The sequence below is a fragment of the Pongo abelii genome, chromosome 17 (genome assembly GCF_028885655.2).
Source record: "Pongo abelii isolate AG06213 chromosome 17, NHGRI_mPonAbe1-v2.0_pri, whole genome shotgun sequence".
NCBI lineage: Eukaryota > Metazoa > Chordata > Mammalia > Primates > Hominidae > Pongo > Pongo abelii.
Genome location: NC_072002.2, coordinates 13,542,950 through 13,562,952, shown reverse-complemented (window position 1 = coordinate 13,562,952; position 20,003 = coordinate 13,542,950).

Genomic DNA, 20,003 nt, shown 5'->3' with positions numbered 1-20,003 from the left:
GTTAAGGATATATTTGAAGATTGGGTTTTCCGTAATGTCTTTCATTCTTTGACTTTGGCAAAGTGTACAGTAGATTTTCATGATCATTGCATATTTCTTGTCATTGAAATGTATTTTTATGTTTTTAAATGCATTCATTTTACACTTGTGACTTTATTATTGACTTTAAGAGGCAGAAATAAAAAAATAAAATTAAAAAAAGAAAATGAATGCGATCCACACACCTGCATGTGTGAGACAATCACGGCAACAGTGACACCCACAGGCATTGCTGCCTTCACGGAGAGGGCATGGAAAACTCAAGACTATCATGGATGTTCAGTTCTACACTCCAACCTTCCAAGGTGGTTTCTCCCTGAAATCGTGTGTGAGCCCAGAGAGAAACTTCTAGTTTCCATCGAATTCTGGAGAACTCAGAGAGCCAGCCCTGGAAGCCCCCCTTTCCTGGCCGATCTGGCCCCACCTTCACCTACCACATATGGCTCTGTGTCTGTGGTCTCTGGCTTCAGAGGGCGGGTTATCCATGGCCTTTGGGTACTCATGCATATTCGTGAAGGGGTGAAGCTGATGGATCTTTATAAGTGCCACTGGCGGGGTCAGACTCCTGACTGGACCTGCCTGCAGCAAAAAGGCCAACTGAGGCACATGGGCACTGCCGGCCACTCTCTGCCCTTGTCTCTCCATGAAATTCCGGCCAGGTGCCCCTGCGATGGCTCTCCCGACACCTTCTGACAGCCCCTTCCCCACGGAAGCCTGAGGATGAGGATGGCAAAGGGACTCGTTTGTAACCTGAACGAAAAAGATGCCCTGCCAGCGTGCTTTGAGTGGAACCCTTACCTGAACTGGCCAGAGAGACCTGACTTTTAGAGTCCAGGATTCAGATTTCATGTCAGAATCGAAGGTTCAGGCATCCAGGCCAGGGTGGCACGGAACCCACGCACGCAGACGGCCTGTGCAATGTGGCCCACAAGGGTGCCACCCTCCCTCCTTGGTCGCCTTCACCCCCACCAGGGCGTAGGGTACAGGGGGATTTCGTTAGCCAGGCAGCAAGGGCCAACCCTCTGCTGCAGCCCAGCGAGGCTTCCCAGGCAGAAGGAATCTCCCAACCTGCCATGGAACATGGGGATTTTGGGTTTGCTGTCCTGGCTCCTTCGGAAGTGGTGCTGACCCACCCTCAGACACCTGGGTGACCTCAGCACCCAAACAGATGGCGGGGGACCAGGATCCACACTATGGTGGCCTTCTGGGTGTGTGCTCAATGGGACAGCTTGGGCCGCTCATGCTGAGTCAAACAGATGGCAGGGGGACCAGGGTCCACAGCAAGGCGGCCTTCTGGGTACCTGCTCAGTGGGACAACTTGAGCCGCTCAGGCTGAGTCACAGGAGCAAGGTGTGCTTGCACCGCACACGTCCCACATGAGTCCGTATTGGGGCTGGGGCCAGGGTCTCCAAGTCACCAGGGCACATGGGAATGCGAAGCCGAGGCACATCTACCTCCGCAGCTCGCGCCCATGGAGGCCTCTGCATGTCAGAAGCAGATGTAAGCCATCCAGACACCCTCCCAACCGATCCAGGAGCTGGAGCGTTCATCTGCACTCGCATCCACCCTGCTATATGAACTCCTGTCGACCCCAGAATTTCAGCAAAAGGCACATCCTTTCCTAGCAACGGAGCCACTGGGGGAGTTGAAGGACGTGGAAGAGCCCACTTTTCTGGAATCACTCCTCAGCCAGGAAGAACACTGGGCTCAGTTGGAGGAGCTTTAGGACGCAGGGTTGGGAAAGGATGGGGACAGGGGGGTGGCCCTTCTTTCACGGTGAACCTCTGGCTTGGTATGGAGACCTCTGTCTTCCTTTCCAGCTGACCTGTCTAGGATTCCTGGGTCAAGGTCCAGCAAGAGACTCCACAGAAAGGAGGGCTCTCATTCTTTTCTGAGTATCTCAGGGATTTCAGAGCCAGCACAGGTACTCAGAGATGGGCCGTCTACTGCCCATGCACGGGTCCGCGGGCAGCCAGCTAGGGTTTGGGACCAGCACAGGCAGGGCTCTCAACCCTTCCCCAGCCCCCCTATGCCTTGTACCCCCCCCGCCCCTGCGTTCTTCAGTGGTGTAGGCGGAGACATCCACCCTGGGAAACACCGGCCGGGGCAGTGGCCAGGCCTGCTCTCTTTTCCACGGCTCAACTCCACTGCCTTCCCGCTCTACCATCACTCGAGCACCCGTGCCCTGCCATACTCCCTGGCATCACGTGGAGTGCCTGGCCACTAAATGTAGACCCCGTGATCTCTCACAACCTGTCGTTCTGCTCTTTCTAGGTGGGAGGGAAGCCGGGCAGAGATGGGGAAAGGAACTGAAACAAAGTGAGAGGGAGTGACAGAGGGAGGAAAGGATGGATGAACGGAGGGACCTTGGAAGGGATGGAGGGAGGGAGGGAAAGAAAAAGAGAAGAATGGAGGGAGGGAAGGAGGGAGAAATGGAGGTATGGATGGAGGGAGAGAGGGAAGGAGAGAAGAACAGAGGGAGGGAGAGAGGGAGAGAAGGAAGAATAGAGGGAAGGATGGACAGAGGGAGAAAAGGAGCAAGAAACAGAGAAGGGAAGGAAAAGAGAAAAGCTGTGTTCTGCCTCCAGGACCAGCAGGACCGCGAACTCTGGGAAAATGTTGGGTGCCCAGTGCAGGCTGAGTGCTCGGCCAAAGGCCGTGTAGGCCGACGGTGCCCTCACCGGCCCTCAGGATTGTCAGCCTGGGTTACTTCATCTGGGAGCGATTTAGACGAATTCTACCTCCCAAGGAATGAGCGAATTCCCCAAAGAGCAGAGCCGAGACTCAAATGGTTTTCTGTTTTTCATCCACATGGCTCACAGATAGCCTATCTCCACGCTAAGCCTGCAACAGAGCACGAAGCAGATACTCCCATCTACACAGGAGTCACACTCAAGCCGAGTGAACCATGATTCCAGATTCCACGTTCCTTTGCCCTCTGCAAGGTGGCCTGTTGCTCACTGGTCTCTGGCCCCCGAAAGCGTGACCATGTGGACTGTTTGTTTCCCGAGCTCTGTGGGGACACAGAAACCTCCAGCGAAGCGTGGAAAAGCAGCATTGTGTCTTCGCTCTCCTTTGCATTTTCCAAACAGGCCATTTTAGAGACTCCCCATGTTGCAGGAAACAGGAATGCATCATCAGGCTGTGATGCCTCAGTCCCCTGCCCTGGCTCCAGGCCCACCGGGAGGCCTCCCTTTCGCTGACACTCCAGGCCTTCCCTCGGCTCACCAGCTCCCGAGCTTCCAACACATTGCGCCGGCTCAGGACAGGGTGTGCTCGGAGGCGTCAGGGCCCGGGGCCCACAGTTCTGGGATCCCCTCCAGTCCTCTGCCTTACTGCAGAAGAATTGTTTTGGATCCCTTGCTGCCCCTCCTGCAAGGCTCCCTCTTGCCCCACACACCCAGAGCCGCCAGGGCTGCCCAGGGGGGAACAGCCTGCCCAGCCCTTTTTCTCACAATGCCCACACCATCGTTGCTTGTCCCGACGAGTACCTGCCCATGGCCAACGGGAAAGGAAGGCCCTGATTTGCCCCACGCTGGCACTAGAGCCCCGACAGCCTGATCCCGGGAAAGAGGGGCTGACGGACATCCAGACACACCACACCAACACCACGAGCAAACCCACCCCGACGCACACACAGATACACATGGGTGCATGCACACAGTCACACAAGCACAAACACGGACACACACACAAGGACATACAGGCAAAGACACAGACACAGCTTGAAAGAGAGCTAGGGAGACTGGGATGGAGAGATAGAAATGTAGGGAGAGAGAGAAAGGTGGAGGAGGAGAGAGACAGAAGGTGACAGAAGAGCGAGAGGTGGAGGGGGAAATAGAGAAAGGGAGACGGCAAGGGAGTTGTAGAGCAAGAGAGACAGAGCCTTGGAGAAGGAGGCTCTGCTCAGGTAGACAGGGCAACTTTGAGCAGGCCGGGGTGAGGTGGAGGGTGCTTGGGCCAGGCTAGAACAGGGGGTCAGGACCGCCCAAGTGGGAAAACCAACGGAGCCCTGAGACGTGTTTGTTTTTTTTTTTTCTTGGATTGGTTGGTTGCTTTGGGGTTGCGTTTCATAGGGTCCTTCTGTCTCCTAGGTGTGGTGGTCCCTGAGATTAGTAGAGTGCACCCGTCCATCAGGTGGAAGCCGTGGCACCAAGTGTGTCCATGGGGCCAGGCCTGGGTCTCTCTTGTGTCCTCAGGACTTGAGTTTACACGAAGTCAGTGGCAATGGCAAACAGGGTGCACAGGGACGGATTTATTCGTGGCTGGGAAAAACAATGTCCTTCCCCCGGGGAAAGCAGACCACGTGTTCTGGAGCGGAGGTCTTGGCTGGTGACTGTGGGACCTGCTGTCCCAGCTTGGACAGTTGCAGTGGCACTTGATGAATGAATTGAATTGCCTGGGGTCCGGGGAGTGAGAAGACACACCGGAGGGCAGGAAACCCTAGCCTGTGCCTTTGGGGTCTAGTACCTGCCACAGAGCCCCAGCTGGAGCCGGGCTCCCGGTGGGGATGCAGCCAGGCAGAAGAGGTGGAATGCTGATGCCTGGCGGTATTGCAGCTGCGGACCCCCACGAGGAGGTTTCATCTCGACATCAATGTTTTTCTTTCTTCAGCTGATATGTATCCTTAATTTTATATTAGTGGTAACTCCACAAATTTAGAGGTACAAAATATGATTGCCCACACCTTAAAATCGCATTACCACCTCCCATTACCATCAACTTTCCCCCTCCTCACCACCCTCAACCCGTAGACTAGGTCTCGCGATGTTGCCCAGGCTGGCCTCAAACTGCCGGGCTTAAGTGATATGCCTGCCTTGGCCTCTCAAAGTGCTGGGATCAGCGGTGTGAGTCACCATGCCCCGCCAACCACCACCAAGTTTCGATTCAGCAGCACTGGGTCGTGGAGCTAAGGACCCACAAATTTAGAAAAGTTTTTAAATATCATAACGTTTCTCTGAGGAAATAGTATTTGTTATTACATTTTTAGACTCTTTTATAATGTTCTTTTTTTTTTCCACTGAACACAGTACTAAGTAGTAATTGGAAAATCACAGCATAAGTCATATTACTTTTTCTAATACAGAGTCCTTGGCTGTTCTCTAAGCTAAACCTGATCACCTACGTTGAGAAAAAGAAAAAGCCCAGAGTGTGAGGAGATAGGAGATAGTAGCCAAACATCCAAAGAGGTTGGAGTGAATAAGGCAGATGACACAGATTAGATGTCGAAAGGTCAAGGAGAAAGCCAGATCTTAAAGTGTGGTTTGCGAAGCTATACTCCAATGGAAATCTTTTCTGAGAAGCCATGGTTTCTTTCTCTTGCTTTTATTAGAGACAGACATCTTCTGCCCCATGCTCTTCAGTTTTCTAGGACTGGACTTCCCCTTCAACGATCATTCATCTAAGTTACAAAGAAAATCAAACACTTTGCATGGCTTGCAAGGGACTGGAGGACCTGGCTTCTTGCTCTTTTATTGCTTTTGAGGACATGGGACAGTCTGTGATTTTTAAGGAACTCTATGTTAAACATTTTCTAATTTCCATTTTGTGTCTTGTCTAAAATGTGTGAGAGTAGTGGAGATATTGGGACTTGGTTTAGAAATCGCAGAAACACCACATCCAGATGTCGTATGTTTTCTGCTTTATAATTCCATATCCTGTGAAGGTTTCAAATGTGATTCTACAGAAATTCATACTCAATAATTTTATCAGAACACTAAGCCTCTCCTCATATAATAAAACCTAATGTTATTTTACTTCAAAATTTTAAGTTTTTGGTATGTATTGATGCTAAAGCTGTAAACACTCTGTGCCATAATTCCTAAACTGTAATATGGTTTAATGTATCTACTTTCTACTTTTAAAACATGTACTTTGCCATTGAGTAACTTAGAATATTGCTGAGCATGTATTAAATAACCATTTGTTTCCTGATTTTTTAATAGTTATCATTTTATAATTTTCTCTTGTTTAGTTTGAAGCTTACTAGGATTTTGTCAATGATATGTATGAGTGTATATATATATATATATATATACACAAACAAGTATGTATATAACAACATCTGTAATTGATATATATCTATATGTTTTATATATGTGTATATACACACTTATGTGAATATATGCATGTGTACATAACATTGATTTTTTGACCAATAAAAATTGCATAATTATGCATTGTCTACATTATAATAATTTGATAGATATATATTGTAAAATATTTAATACAATTAAGTTGATGAACATTCATATCACCTCACATGGTTGTGATTTTGTAGTGAGAGCATTTGAGGTCTCCTATTGTTGTAGCAAATTTTAAGCATACAAAACACTGTTATTAACTACATTTTAAAGCTAAGCATTTGACCCCCAAAACCTATTTATCTTATAACTGAAAGTTTGTACTCTTTGAACACCTTATCATTTTTTCTACCTCCAGGCCTGGTCATTACCATTGTACTCTCTGCTTCTGTGAGTTCAGGCTTTTTAAATTCTCAATTTAAGTGAGAACATACAGTGTTTGTTTTTCTGTGCCCAGCTTATTTTGCATAGCATAATGTACCCAGGTCCATTCATGTTGTTGAAATAGCAGAATTTCATTCTTTTTTATGGGTCTATTTTACCACATTTTCCTTATCCATTCAGCATCTACAGATAAGTCATTTTTTTAAAAAAGTACTCTTGACAGTTGTGAATAATGCTGTATTGAATACAGGGGTGCAGATTATTTTTGAGATGCTGATTTTATTTTGTTTATAGACAGAAGTGGAATTTCGGGATTGTACGATAGTTCAATTTTTTAAAAATAACCTGCATACTAATTTTCATAATGACTCTTCCAGTTTACAACTCATTAAGACTGTACAGAAATATTTTGTCACATCCTTGTTAACACTTGTCATATCTCTTTTTTTTGATATTAGCCATTCCAACTGCTGTAAAGTGGTATCTTTTCATTTGCAATTTTCTCATGAATGGTAATGTTTAGCATCTTTCTGCACACCTGTTGGATATTTGAATATGTTTGTAAAAAATATTTAGTCTTGGTCGTTGGAGCCAAGATGGCCGAATAGGAATAACTCCAGTCTACAAATCCCAGCTTGAGTGACACAAAAGATGGGTGATTTCTGCATTTCCAACTAAAGTACAAGGCTCATCTCACTGGGGAGTGCCTGTTAGTGGGTACCAGACGGTGGTTACAGCGCACCATGCATAAGCCAAAGCAGGGCGAGGCATTGCCTCACTGGGGAACTGCAAGGGGTGAGGGAATTCCCTTTCCTAGTCAAAGAAAGGGGTGACAGATGGCACCTGGAATATTGGGTCACTCCCACACTAATACTGCGCTTTTCCAATGGGCTTCACAAACAGCACACCAGGAGATTATATCCTGCACCTGGCTCAGAGGTTCTTATGCCCACGGAACCTCGCTCATTGCTAGCACAGCAGTCTGAGATCAAACTGCAAGGTGGCAGTGAGGCTGGGGGAGGTGCGCCCGCCATTGCTCAGCCTTCAGTACGTAAACAAAGTGGGTGGGAAGCTCAAACTCAGTGGAGCCCATCACAGCTCAAGGAGGTCTGCCTGCCTCTATAGGCTCCCCCTCTGGAGGCAGGGCACAGACAAACAAAAGACAGCAATAACCTCTACAGATATAAATGTCCCTGTCCCACAGCATTGAAGAGAATCGTGGTTCTCCCAGCATGCAGCTGGAGATCTGAGAATGGGAAGACTGCCTCCTCGAGTTTGTCCCTGAACCCCGAGTAACCTAACTAGGAGGCACCCCCCAGTAGGGTTGGACTGACACCTCACAAGGCTAGGTACTCCTCTGAGACAAAACTTCCAGAGGAATGATCAGGCAGCAGCATTTTTGGTTCAGCAATATCCGCTGTTCTGCAAACACTGCTGCCGATACCCAGGGAAACAGGATCTGGAGTGGACGTCTAGCAAACCCCAACAGACCTGCAGCTGAGGGTACTGACTGTTAGAAGGAAAACTAACAAACAGAAAGGACATCCACCCCAAAAACCCATCTGTACATCACCATCATCAAAGACCAATGGTAGATAAAACCACAAAGATGGGGAAAAACAAAGCAGAAAAACCGGAAACTCTAAAAATCATAGCACCTCTCCTCCTCCAAAGGAACGCAGCTCTTCACCAGCAATGGAACAAAGCTAGATAGAGAATGACTTTGATGAGTTGAGAGAGGAAGACTTCAGAAGAACAAACTACTCCAATCTAAAGGAGGAAATTCAAACCAATGGCAAAGAAGTTAAAAACCTTGAAAATAATTAGACAAATGGATAACTAGAATAATCAATGCAGAGAAGTCCTTAAAGGACCTGATGGAGCTGAAAACCATGACACCAGAACTACGTGAGGAATAAACAAGCCTCAGTAACCAACGCGATCAACTGGAAGAAATGGTATCAGCGATGGAAGATGAAATGAATGGAATGAAGTGTGAAGAGAAGTTTAGAGAAAAAAGAATAAAAAGAAACGAACAAAGCCTCCAAGAAATACAGGACTATGTGGAAAGACCAAATCTACGTCTAATTGGTGGACCTGAAAGTGACGGGGAGAATTGAACCAAGTTGCAAAACAATCAGCAGAATATTATCAAGGAGAAATTCACAAATCAAGCAAGGTAGGCTAACATTCAAATTCAGGAAATACAGAGAACACCACAAAGATACTCCTCGAGAAGAGCAACTCCAAGACACAACATTGTCAGATTCACCAAAGTTGAAATGAAGGAAAAAATGTTAAGGGCAGCCAGAGAGAAAGGTCAGGTTACCCACAAAGGGAAACCCATCAGACTAACAGCAGATCTCTTAGCAGAAACTCTACAAGGTAGAAGAGACTGGAAGCCAATATTCAACATTCTTAAAGAAAATAATTTGGACCCAGAATGTCATATCCAGCCAAACTAAGCTTCATAAGTGAAGGAGAAATAAAATCCTTTACAGACAAACAAATGCTGAGAGATTTTGTCACCATCAGAAATGCCCTAAAGGAGTTCCTGAAGGAAGCACTAAACACGGAAAGGAACAACAGGTAACAGTCACTGCAAAAACTTGCCAAATTGTAAAGACAATCAAGGCGAGGAAGAAACTGCATCAACTAACGAGCAAAATAACCAGCTAAAATCATAATGATAGGATCAAATTCACACTTAAAAATACTAACCTTAAATGTAAATGGGCTAAATGCTCGAATTAAAAGGCACAGACTGGCAAATTGGAAAAGAGTGAAGACCCATCAGTGTGCTGTATTCTGGAAACCCATCTCACGTGCAGAGACACACATAGGCTCAAAATAAAGGGATGGAGGAAGATCTACCAAACAAATGCAAAAAAAAAAAAAGGCAGGGGTTGCAATCCTAGTCTCTGATAAAACAGACTTTAAACCAACAAAGATCAAAAGAGACAAAGAAGGCCATTACATAATGGTAAAGGGATCAATTCCACAAGAAGAGCTAACTATCCTAAATATATATGCACCCAATACAGGAGCACCAAGATTCACAAAGCAAGTCCTTAGTGACCTACAAAGAGACTTACACTCCCACACAGAAATAATGGGAGAGTTTAACACTGCATTGTCAACATTAGACAGATCAATGAGACAGAAAGTTAACAATGATACCCAGGAATTAAACTCAGCTCTTCGCCAAGCGGACCTAATAGGCAACTACAGAACTCGCCACCCCAAATCAATAGAATATACATTATTTCCAGCACCACACCACACATATTCCAAAATTGACCAAATACTTGAAAGTAAAGCACTCCCTAGCAAATGTAAAAGAACAGAAATCATAACAAACTGTCTCTCAGACCACAGGGCAATCAAACTAGAACTCAGGATGAAGAAACTCACTCAAAACCGCTCAACTACATGGAAACTGAACAACCTGCTCCTGAATGACTACTGGGTACATAATGAAATGAAGGCAGAAATAAAGATGTTCTTTGAAACCAACGAGAACAAAGACACAACATACCAGAATCACTGGGACACATTCAAAGCAGTGTTTAGAGGGAAATTTATAGCACTAAATGCCCACAAGAGAAAGCAGGAAAGATCCAAAATTGACACCCTAACATCCCAATTAAAAGAACTAGAGAAGCAAGGGCAAGCACATTCAGAAGCTGGTAGAAGGCAAGAAATAACTAAAATCAGAGCAGAACTGAAGGAAATAGAGACACAAAAAAACCCTTCAAACAATCAATGAATCCAGGAGCTGGATTTGTGAAAAGATCAACAAAATTGATAGACCACTAGCAAGACTATTATAAAGAAAAGACAGAAGAATCAAATAGACGCCAAAAAAAAAAATGACAAAGGGGATATCACCACGGATCCCACAGAAATACAAACTACCATCAGAGAATACTATAAACACCTCTATATAGATAAACTAGAAAATGTAGAGGAAATGGATAAATTCATTGACACATACACCGTCCCAAGACTAAACCAGGAAGAAGTTGAATCTCTGAATAGACCAATAACAGGTTCTGAAGTTGAGGCAATAATTAATAGCTTACCAACCAAAAAAAGTCCAGGACCAGATGGATTCACAGCCGAATTCTACAAGAGGTACAAGGAGGAGCTGGTACCATTCCTTCTGAAACTATTCCAATCAATAGAAAAAGACGAAATCCTCCCTAACTTATTTTATGAGGCCAGCATCATCCTGATACCAAAGCCGGACAGAGACACAACCAAAAAAGAGAATTTTAGACCAATATCCTTGATTAACATTGATGCAAAAATTCTCAATAAAATACTGGTAAACCGAATCCAGCAGCACATCAAAAAGCTTATCCACCATGATCAAGTGGGCTTCATCCTTGGGGATACAAGGCTGGTTCAACATACGAAAATCAATAAACGTAATCTAGCATATAAACAGAACGAAAGACAAAAACCACATGATTAACTCAATAGATGCAGAAAAGACCTTTGACAAAATTCAACATTTCATGCTAAAAACTCTTAATAAATTAGGTATTGATGGGACGTATCTCAAAATAATAAGAGCTATCTATGACAAACCCACAGCCAATATCATACTGAGTGGACAAAAACTGGAAGCATTCCCTTTGAAAACTGACACAAGACAGGGATGCCCTCTCTCACCACTCCTATTCAACATAATGTTGGAAGTTCTGGCCAGGGCAATTAGGTAGAAGAAGGGAATAAAATGCATTCAATTAGGAAAAGAGGAAGTCACACTGTCCCTGTTTGCGATGACACGACTGTATATCCAGAAAACCCCATCATCTCAGCCCAAAATCTCCTTAAGCTGATAAGCAACTTCAGCAAAGTCTCAGGATAGAAAATCGATGTGGAAAAATCACAAGCATTCTTATACACCAATAACAGACAAACAGAGAGCCAAATCATGAGTGAACTCCCATTCACAATTGCTTCAAAGAGAATAAAATACCTAGGAATCGAACTTACAAGAGATGGGAAGGACCTCTTCAAGGAGAACTAAAAACCACTGCTCAATGAGATAAAATAGGATACAAACAAATGGAAGAACATTCCATGCTCTTGGGCAGGAAGAATAAATATTCTGAAAATTGCCATACTTCCCAAGGTAATTTACAGCTTCAATGCCATCCCCATCAAGCTAACAATGACTTTCTTCACAGAATTGAAAAAACTACTTTAAAGTTCGTATGGAACCAAAAAAGAGCCCGCATCACCAAGTCAATCCTAAGCCAAAAGAACAAAGCTGCAGGCATCATGCTACCTGACTTCAAACTATACTACAAGGCTACAGTCACCAAAGCAGCATGGTACTGGTACCAAAACAGAGATCTTGACCAATGGAACAGAATATAGCCCTCAGAAATAATGCCACAGTTCTACAACTATCTGATATTTGATAAACCTGAGAAAAACAAGCAATGGGGAAAGGATTCCCTATTTAATAAATGGTGCTGGGAAAACTAGCTAGACATATGTAGAAAGCTGAAACTGGGTCACTTCTTTACACCTTATGCAAAAATTAATTCAAGATGGATTAAAGACTTACATGTTAGACCTAAAACCATAATAACACTAGAAGAAAACCTAGCCAATACCATTCAGGACATAGGCATGGGCAAGGACCTCATGTCTAAAACACCAAAAGCAATGGCAACAGAGGCCAAAATTGGCAAATGGGATCTAATTAAACCAAAGAGCTTCTGCACAGCAAAAGAAACCACCATCAGAGTGAACAGGCAACCTACAGAATGAGACTAAATTTTTGCAATCTACACATCTGACAAAGGGCTAATATCCACAATCTACTATGAACTCAAACAAATTTACAAGAAAAAAGCAAACAATCCCATCAAAAAGTGGGCAAAGGATATGAACAGACACTTCTCAAAAGAAGACATTTATGCATCCAAAAAACAGATGAAAAAATGGTCATCATCACTGGCCATCAGAGAAATGCAAATCAAAACCACAATGAGATACCATCTCACACCAGTTAGAATGGAGATCACTAAAAAGTCAGGAGACAACAGGTGCTGGAGAGGATGTGGAGAAATAGGAACACTTATACACTGTTGGTGGGACTGTAAACTAGTTCAACTATTGTGGAAGTCGGTGTGGCATTTCCTCAGGGATCTAGAACTAGAAATACCATTTGACCCAGCCATCCCATTACTGCTTATATACTCAAAGGATTGTAAATCATGCTGCTATAAAGACAGATGCACACATATGTTTATTGCGGCACTATTCACAATAGCAAAGACTTGGAACCAACCCAAATGTCCAACAACGATAGACTGGATTAAGAAATTGTGGCACATATACCCCATGGAGTACTATGCAGCCATGAAAAATGATGAGTTCATGTCCTTTGTAGGGACATGGATGAAGCTGGAAACCATCATTCTCAGCAAACTATCTCAAGGACAAAAAACCAAACACCACATGTTCTCACTCACAGATGGGAATTGAACAATGAGAACACATAGACACAGGAAGGGGAACATCACACACCAGGGACTGTTGTGGGGTGGGGGCAGGGGGGAGGGATAGCATTAGGAGATATACCTAATGCTAAATGACAAGTTAATGGGTGCAGCACAACAACATGGCACATGTATACATATGTAACAAACTTGCACATTGTGCACATGTACCCTAAAAGTTAAAGTATAATAATATTAAAAAATAATGTTTAGTCTTTTGCCTATTTTTAGTTGGGTATTATAATTATTATTGTTTAGCTTCTGATTTGTATGAGTTTCTGCTATATTTTGAATACTATCCTTTTATCATATATGATTTGCAAATATTTTATCCCATCTTAAATGTTTTCTTAATTTTTGCTGTGCGCAATAGTTTAATACACTACAACTTTATGTCTGGTTTTATTGCTATACTTTTGATATTATATTTAAAAAAAATTGCCAAGGCCAGTATCATGGAGGCTTTTCATATGTTTTTTTAAATATTTTCTTTTAAGAATTTATGTATTAAATTTGTCTTAAGTCAATTTTCGTGTCTGGCATAAGAAATATGATCAAGTTTTATTAATGTGCTTGTGAGTATCCAGTTTTCCCAGCACTAAGTATTGAAAAGGCTACATTTTGTATTGTGTATTCATAGTGCCCTTATCAAAGATTAACTTTAGATGCATAGATTTACTTCTGGGCTCTGTATTCTGTTCCATTGGTTTTTGTGTGGGTTCCTATAAACATACCATTCTATTATGTTTACTGTAGTCTTGAAATGTAGTTTTAAATAATAAAGTATAATGTCCCCAGATTTCGTTTTATTCCTCATGATTGCTTTGGCCTTTCAATATTTCTTATAGTTTTATATACATTGCAGAATTTATTTTCTATTACAGTAAAAAGTGGCACAGGAATTTTGATAGGAAGTTGGATTAATATACAGATTGCTTTGGATAATATGGCTTTTAGACAATATTCTTCTAATCCATAAACATATAATATATTTACATTTATTTGTATTTTTTAAAATTTTTTCATCAATACATTTTATTTTTTATTGTAAAGATCTTTCACCACATTGGTTGAATTTATTGCTAAGAAATCTATTAGTTTGTTGCTATTGTAAATGAGATTTTTTTCTTTTTTATTGGTTTGTTGCTAGCATACAGAAACAAAACTGATATTTGTATGTTAATTGTATATTCTGCTTCTTTACTGAGTGCATTTATTAGATGCACTATTTATATATAGATGAATTAAATGCACTATTTAAATGTATTATTTATGTTTTTTATATATAATATTATGTCATCTACAAACAGTGACGTTATTTCTTATTTTCAATTTGGATCTTTTAGCTTCTCTTGCTTAAGTTTTTGACGTAGGACTTAATCATTCTACGTAGGACTTCCAGTTCTATGTTAAAATAGAACCGTTAGAATGGGCATAATATAGACTTGCATTGGTGTTTGTGCATTTGAAGGAGCAAACACCTCTTTTCATTTTTTTATTGTTGTTGTTGTTTTGTTTTTGAGATGGAGTCTCGCTTTGTCACCCAGACTGGAGTGCTGTGGCATGATCTTGGCTCACTGCAAACTTCACCTCCTGGGTTCAAGCAATTCTCTGCCTCAGCACCCCGAGTAGCTGCGATTACAGGCGCCAACAACCATGCCCGGCTAATTTTTGTATTTTTAGTAGGGACAGTGTTTCACTATCTTGTCCAGGCTGGTCTTGAACACCTGACCTCGGCCTCCCAAAATGCTGGGATTACAGGTTTGGGCCACCGTGCCCAGCCACCTCTTTTCATTTTTATAAACTGGTTTTAGTAGGTAAAGATCTTCATCTTTTGGGTCTCAAGGCTGATGAGATCTTTACTGGGTTTGCAGTAAAAAGGCTTGTAGCTGCATCACAAGGTCGCTGCCGAATCTGGAGTGAGTTTTACCTTTAGTGGGCTTGTTGCCAGGAGAACGTATGGTTGTGAGTTCTGTCATGTTTTTCAGCAGGCTGGACTGTTTTCAGGGCTTTGTTCTGTGGAGCAGGCACTAGGGCAGGTTCTGCTATATGCTGGGACTAACAGCAGATGTGTGGGTGAGTGTGGCTTCCACTGAGTACCTAGCAGGTTTTCCCCAGTTTATCTACAAACAGTGACTTTTCAACTGTTTTGTGTGAGTCACGAGTATGATGTCCCCAGCTTTTTTCTTATTCCTCATAATTGGTTTGGTGATTCAGCCTACATTGTAGGCTTACATTTTCTATTACTATAAAAACTGGGACAGGGATTTTGATAGGGATTTGAGTTAACTTACAGATTGCTTTGGATAACATGACCCCTTATTACCCAAAGGGCCTGCCTTCTCAAAATGACCATTTTCGATCTTGGGTTTTAGCAAGGTTTCATAAGGCCCTGTATCCCAAAGCTCACTATATTGCCCAGGCTGTTCTTGAACTCCTGGCCTGGCAGTCCTCCTGCCTCAGGCTCTTAAATGGAGGAGATTACTGTTATGAGCCACTGTGCCTGGATCTCTCATAAAGTTACATTGGTTGATGGATGGCTGACTAGTTTTTATTGCTGCAAGGGAATACAAAAGTAAAGACCCCCTATTCCACCACCTTGATAATGTCACTGTCTCCATACATTTCTTCCTTATTTTGTTCTCTTGTATGTTTGTGTGTTATTTTAGGTTCAAATATTAAGACCAATAGGCTAGGATTTATACAGTGTGAAAAGTAAATTAGATAGCCAGTAGGAACCCTATATATATTATAATGTTCCCCCAAAAGATTAAGTTTAGTGCAGGCAAAAAGGGCTCATTAAAATTTTCGTCCACTATTTTAAACCTCTGTCCAAACTATAATATAATTTGTGCCCCAATTTTTATTTTATCAATTACTTTTAACCATATTTCATAAAATTTATCTTTTTTCTTTATTTAGAAATGTAAGGCTATTAGTTGCTTTTAAAGGCTGTAATACAGCTTTTTTATTTTGTGAAATAATAGCAGCAATATTACAAATATTTATAGTGTAAATACTTATTCACTTAAATCTTCCCATTAGAGAATTTCATTAATTATTGTAGTGTATTTCTGTAAGATTGTACTGCCACACACTACAGGGCAATGATTCAAAATGCCTCTTCTTCACAGATGCACAGTCACAGTTGAACATTGTAGTTATTTACAAAAATTATTTTCTAGTGTTATATCAATGTTCCAAACAAGATTTTCTGGGTAAATATTTCTCCCATTCTGGTTTTGCAATTCCATGTTAACTGTATTTTTATTTTAGGGTAGGTTCCTTGACATTGGTTTATAGTATTTTTGGTTTTACCTAAAGTATTATTTTGGATGACAATGTGCAGCAACTTTTAATGTACAGTTTATGTCAATGTGCAGTTTAATTACAATATGAATCAGCCATATATTTATTCACAGTTCAAGTTTAACAAACTTAATGAAAAATAAGCAAACTAACATTACATGATAAAGACCCAATCAGCTATCTTATACTTAAGCAAATACACCAAAAAATAGTTTGTAGCTTTATTGCTGCTTTTGTTCAAACTATGGTTTATATTCCCTATGACCAAAGAAATTTCTGATATTTTCCTACCACGCTAAAGAAACAGACAAAAAGACAGCGATTATACTTTCAAGTAGCAGTTTGTTTAGAGCCCCAGATATTCCATCTGTAGACCACTATGTTCATATTTCTTTGTTTTAATAAGCTGTAGCCCAAAACCTTACATTTTTGTGGAAATTAAACCTTTTCATTTCCATACTAAAGACAGGACAGTCCCATGACCTAAATCCAAGGGTGATGGCTTAGAGTGAGGACCATTTCTTGTTGACATGGAGATGGTTGAGTTGGTCTACAATAAATCTATGGGAGAGGCAGGTTGTGGTAAGTTGGAAGTGTTGGCTGCCTTCACGGTCTCAAAGTTCTCTGTCAAGTTCACCTCAGCTCTGCTGTACTCCTGTTCTGCTCTCAGGTTTGGAATGCTTGGCCAGTAGTGGTTCTCCACATGGTTCTCAACTGCCAGTGCTTTCCTGATCCACTGCCTGCCAGAAATGCAATTGTAGCAGAGGAGGCTGGTAAGGGGACAGAAGCCACAGATGGTAACAGGCCACTGCCTGGCAGGGGAAGAGAGCAGTGGGCTCTCAATCCTAGCTCACATGCCAAGGGCCATTCTCATCCCAGCACCCAGTGGTGTCCCCCATAATGTGCACTGCCTGGCCTGAGGTAAATGGAGAGACCAGCTAAGGCATAAAGTTGAAAAGGGGCTTTCCAGAGTCCCAAGTGTGCTGGACATCTCACCAGCCATGGAAAGAGTGTTTGTCCTTGTGGCCACTGATAGACAATGATGAGAGCCTGCCCACATTTCAGGGCCTTCTGGAGTCTTCACTTGAGAGTTCAGCTCTGGCAACAGAGGACACTTCTTGTGTCCAGAGATTCTCAGTGACTGTCGTATGTAAAACCGATTGATGGCATCTGCTGGTTTCTGGGAGCACTGCTTGGCCATCCTTATCTGTGGGCCCCAGCCAAGGCACTGCAGAAAGCTTGGTCTCTGGCTAGCATTCTGGAATGTGAGACAGCGTGGCTGCAGCTAGCACTGGATGGAGAGAGTACAGTGTGGTGAAGTGGTGTAGTGGTCATTCTGCCACATGGCCTAGAGTTTCTCGTGACTCTGGGCTGCCCAGGTGCAGTGAACAGAAAGGAATCAGGGAGTGGAGACCATTTCTAGGCCACAGCTCAGGGATGGAGAACCAAGGCTGATCCTGGTGATTGTCCTGAGTTGAGTTGATGAAGCTGGAGTCCGGGGAGACCAAAGAAGCTCAGATAAACTCTGCAGGGCAGAGTATTCAGGGCATGAAAAGGACAAAGTCACAAAACAAAAACTCTCCAGTCTTCAGTTAAATACTGATCAGCGCATGTATGTGTGTAAACTACAAGTCTGGGGGAAAAAATACCTGAAGGAAACAGAAAGAACAATGCTTGAACCTCCCACAGAACCAGGCATATTTTGTGTTCCCACCAGCAACAGTGGACAAATCTTATACTTTCCAGATGATTGGATGGAACACTCAGAAAAGAATTGCCTCAGCATTGCGGAAGATTGGATCTAGGCCGAGGCTGCTAAGGTCCTAATTAACAAGACCTCAAAGAAAACCCTCAAAGAACCAACATCTTTCCAGATAATTTAACTGCATCCTAGAACATAGCTCAATAATATTATAGGAACCCAATAATATCAAACACACAATAAGATATATTTCATGTTGTCTGCCATCCAGCTGAAAATTACCAGGCTGTGAAGAAAAAGGAAATGTCTCAATAATGAGAAGAAAACTTGATCAACAGATGCAGAAATGGCAAATAAGATGGAATTACTAAGCAATGATATTAAAACAGTTATTGTAATGATAACATTCCACAAGAAGAAAGTAAAGGGAAGCTAGAACATGGAAGTAGAGACATGGAAAACCCAGCTTGAACTTTTAGAGATGAAAAATACAATGTCTGAGATTAAAAATATAATAAATGGCATTTAAAATAGAATAGATGTTATACAAAAGAGGATTAGTCAACTGGAAGATGTAGCAGTAGAAACTATCAAAAATGGAACATGGAGAAAATAATGGAAAAAATTGAACAGAAAATCAGCACCAACAGGACTAATATAAGTGTAATTGGAGTTCCTGAAGAAGGTGGGGAGGAGTAGAAGGAAAAATATTTCAAAAAACTGTGGCTGAAAAAATTTAAATTTGAGAAAAACTGTAATCCCAGAGATCTAAGAACCAAGGAACCCTTAGCACAAGAGACTTAAGGATGACACACTGAAGCACATCATAATCCAATTGCCCCAAACCAGTGACAAAGAGAAAATCTGAAAAGTTACCAAAGGGAAAAGCACATTATACAGAGAGGAACAAAGATGAAAATGGGCTGAGCGTGGTGGCTCACACCTGTAATCCCAGCACTTTGGGAGGCTGAGGCAGGATGATCACTTGAGCCCAGGAGTTCAAGACCAGCATGGGCAACATGGCAAAACCCCGTCTCTACTAAAAACACAAAAATTAGCAGGGCATGGTGACACGCATCTGTAACCCCAGCTACTCAGGAGGATGAGGCAGGGAGAATCGCTTGACCCCGGGAGGCGGAGGTTGCAGTGAGCTGAGATGGTGCCATTGCACTCCAGCCTGGGCAACAGAGCAAGATTCTGTCTCAAAAAAAAAGATGGCAGACATCTGGTTAGAAACAAAGCAAGGCCGGATGTGATGGCACATGCCTGTTATCCCAGCACTTTGGGAGGCTAAGGCAGGAGGTTCACTTGAGCCCAGGAGTTCTAGACCAGCCTGGGCAATATGGCAAACCAGGCCTCTACATAAAATGCAAAAATTAGCTGGGTGTGGTGGCGCATGCCTGTAGTCCCAGCTACGTGGGAGGCTGGGGCGAGAGGATTTCTTGAACCCAGGAAGTAAAGGTTTCAGTGAGCTGAAATCATGCCACTGTGCTGCAGCCTGGGTGACAGAGCAAGACCCTGTCTCAAAAAAAAAAAAAAAAAAAAGAAACAATGCAAACCAGAGGATAGTAAGAGTGACTTCTATAAAATACTTAAGGATGAAACGATTTTCAGTCTAGAATTCTACACCCAGCAAAAAATATCTTTCAAAGATGATAGTGCAATAAAGACTTTCAGACATTGAGAACTTGAGGAATACATAACCAGGAAGTCCTCACTACAAGGAATATTAAAGGAAATCCTTCAGGCAGAGGGAAAGTGAAACCAGATGGAAGTCCAGATGTACACAAAAGAATGTAGAGCACCAGAGATGGCAAATGTGTGAGCAAAAATACCACATTAAAAAGCATTTTTTTTTTTTTTTTTTTTAGTATTTATTGATCATTCTTGGGTGTTTCTCGGAGAGGGGGATATGGCAGGGTCATAGGATAATAGTGGAGAGAAGGTCAGGAGATAAAC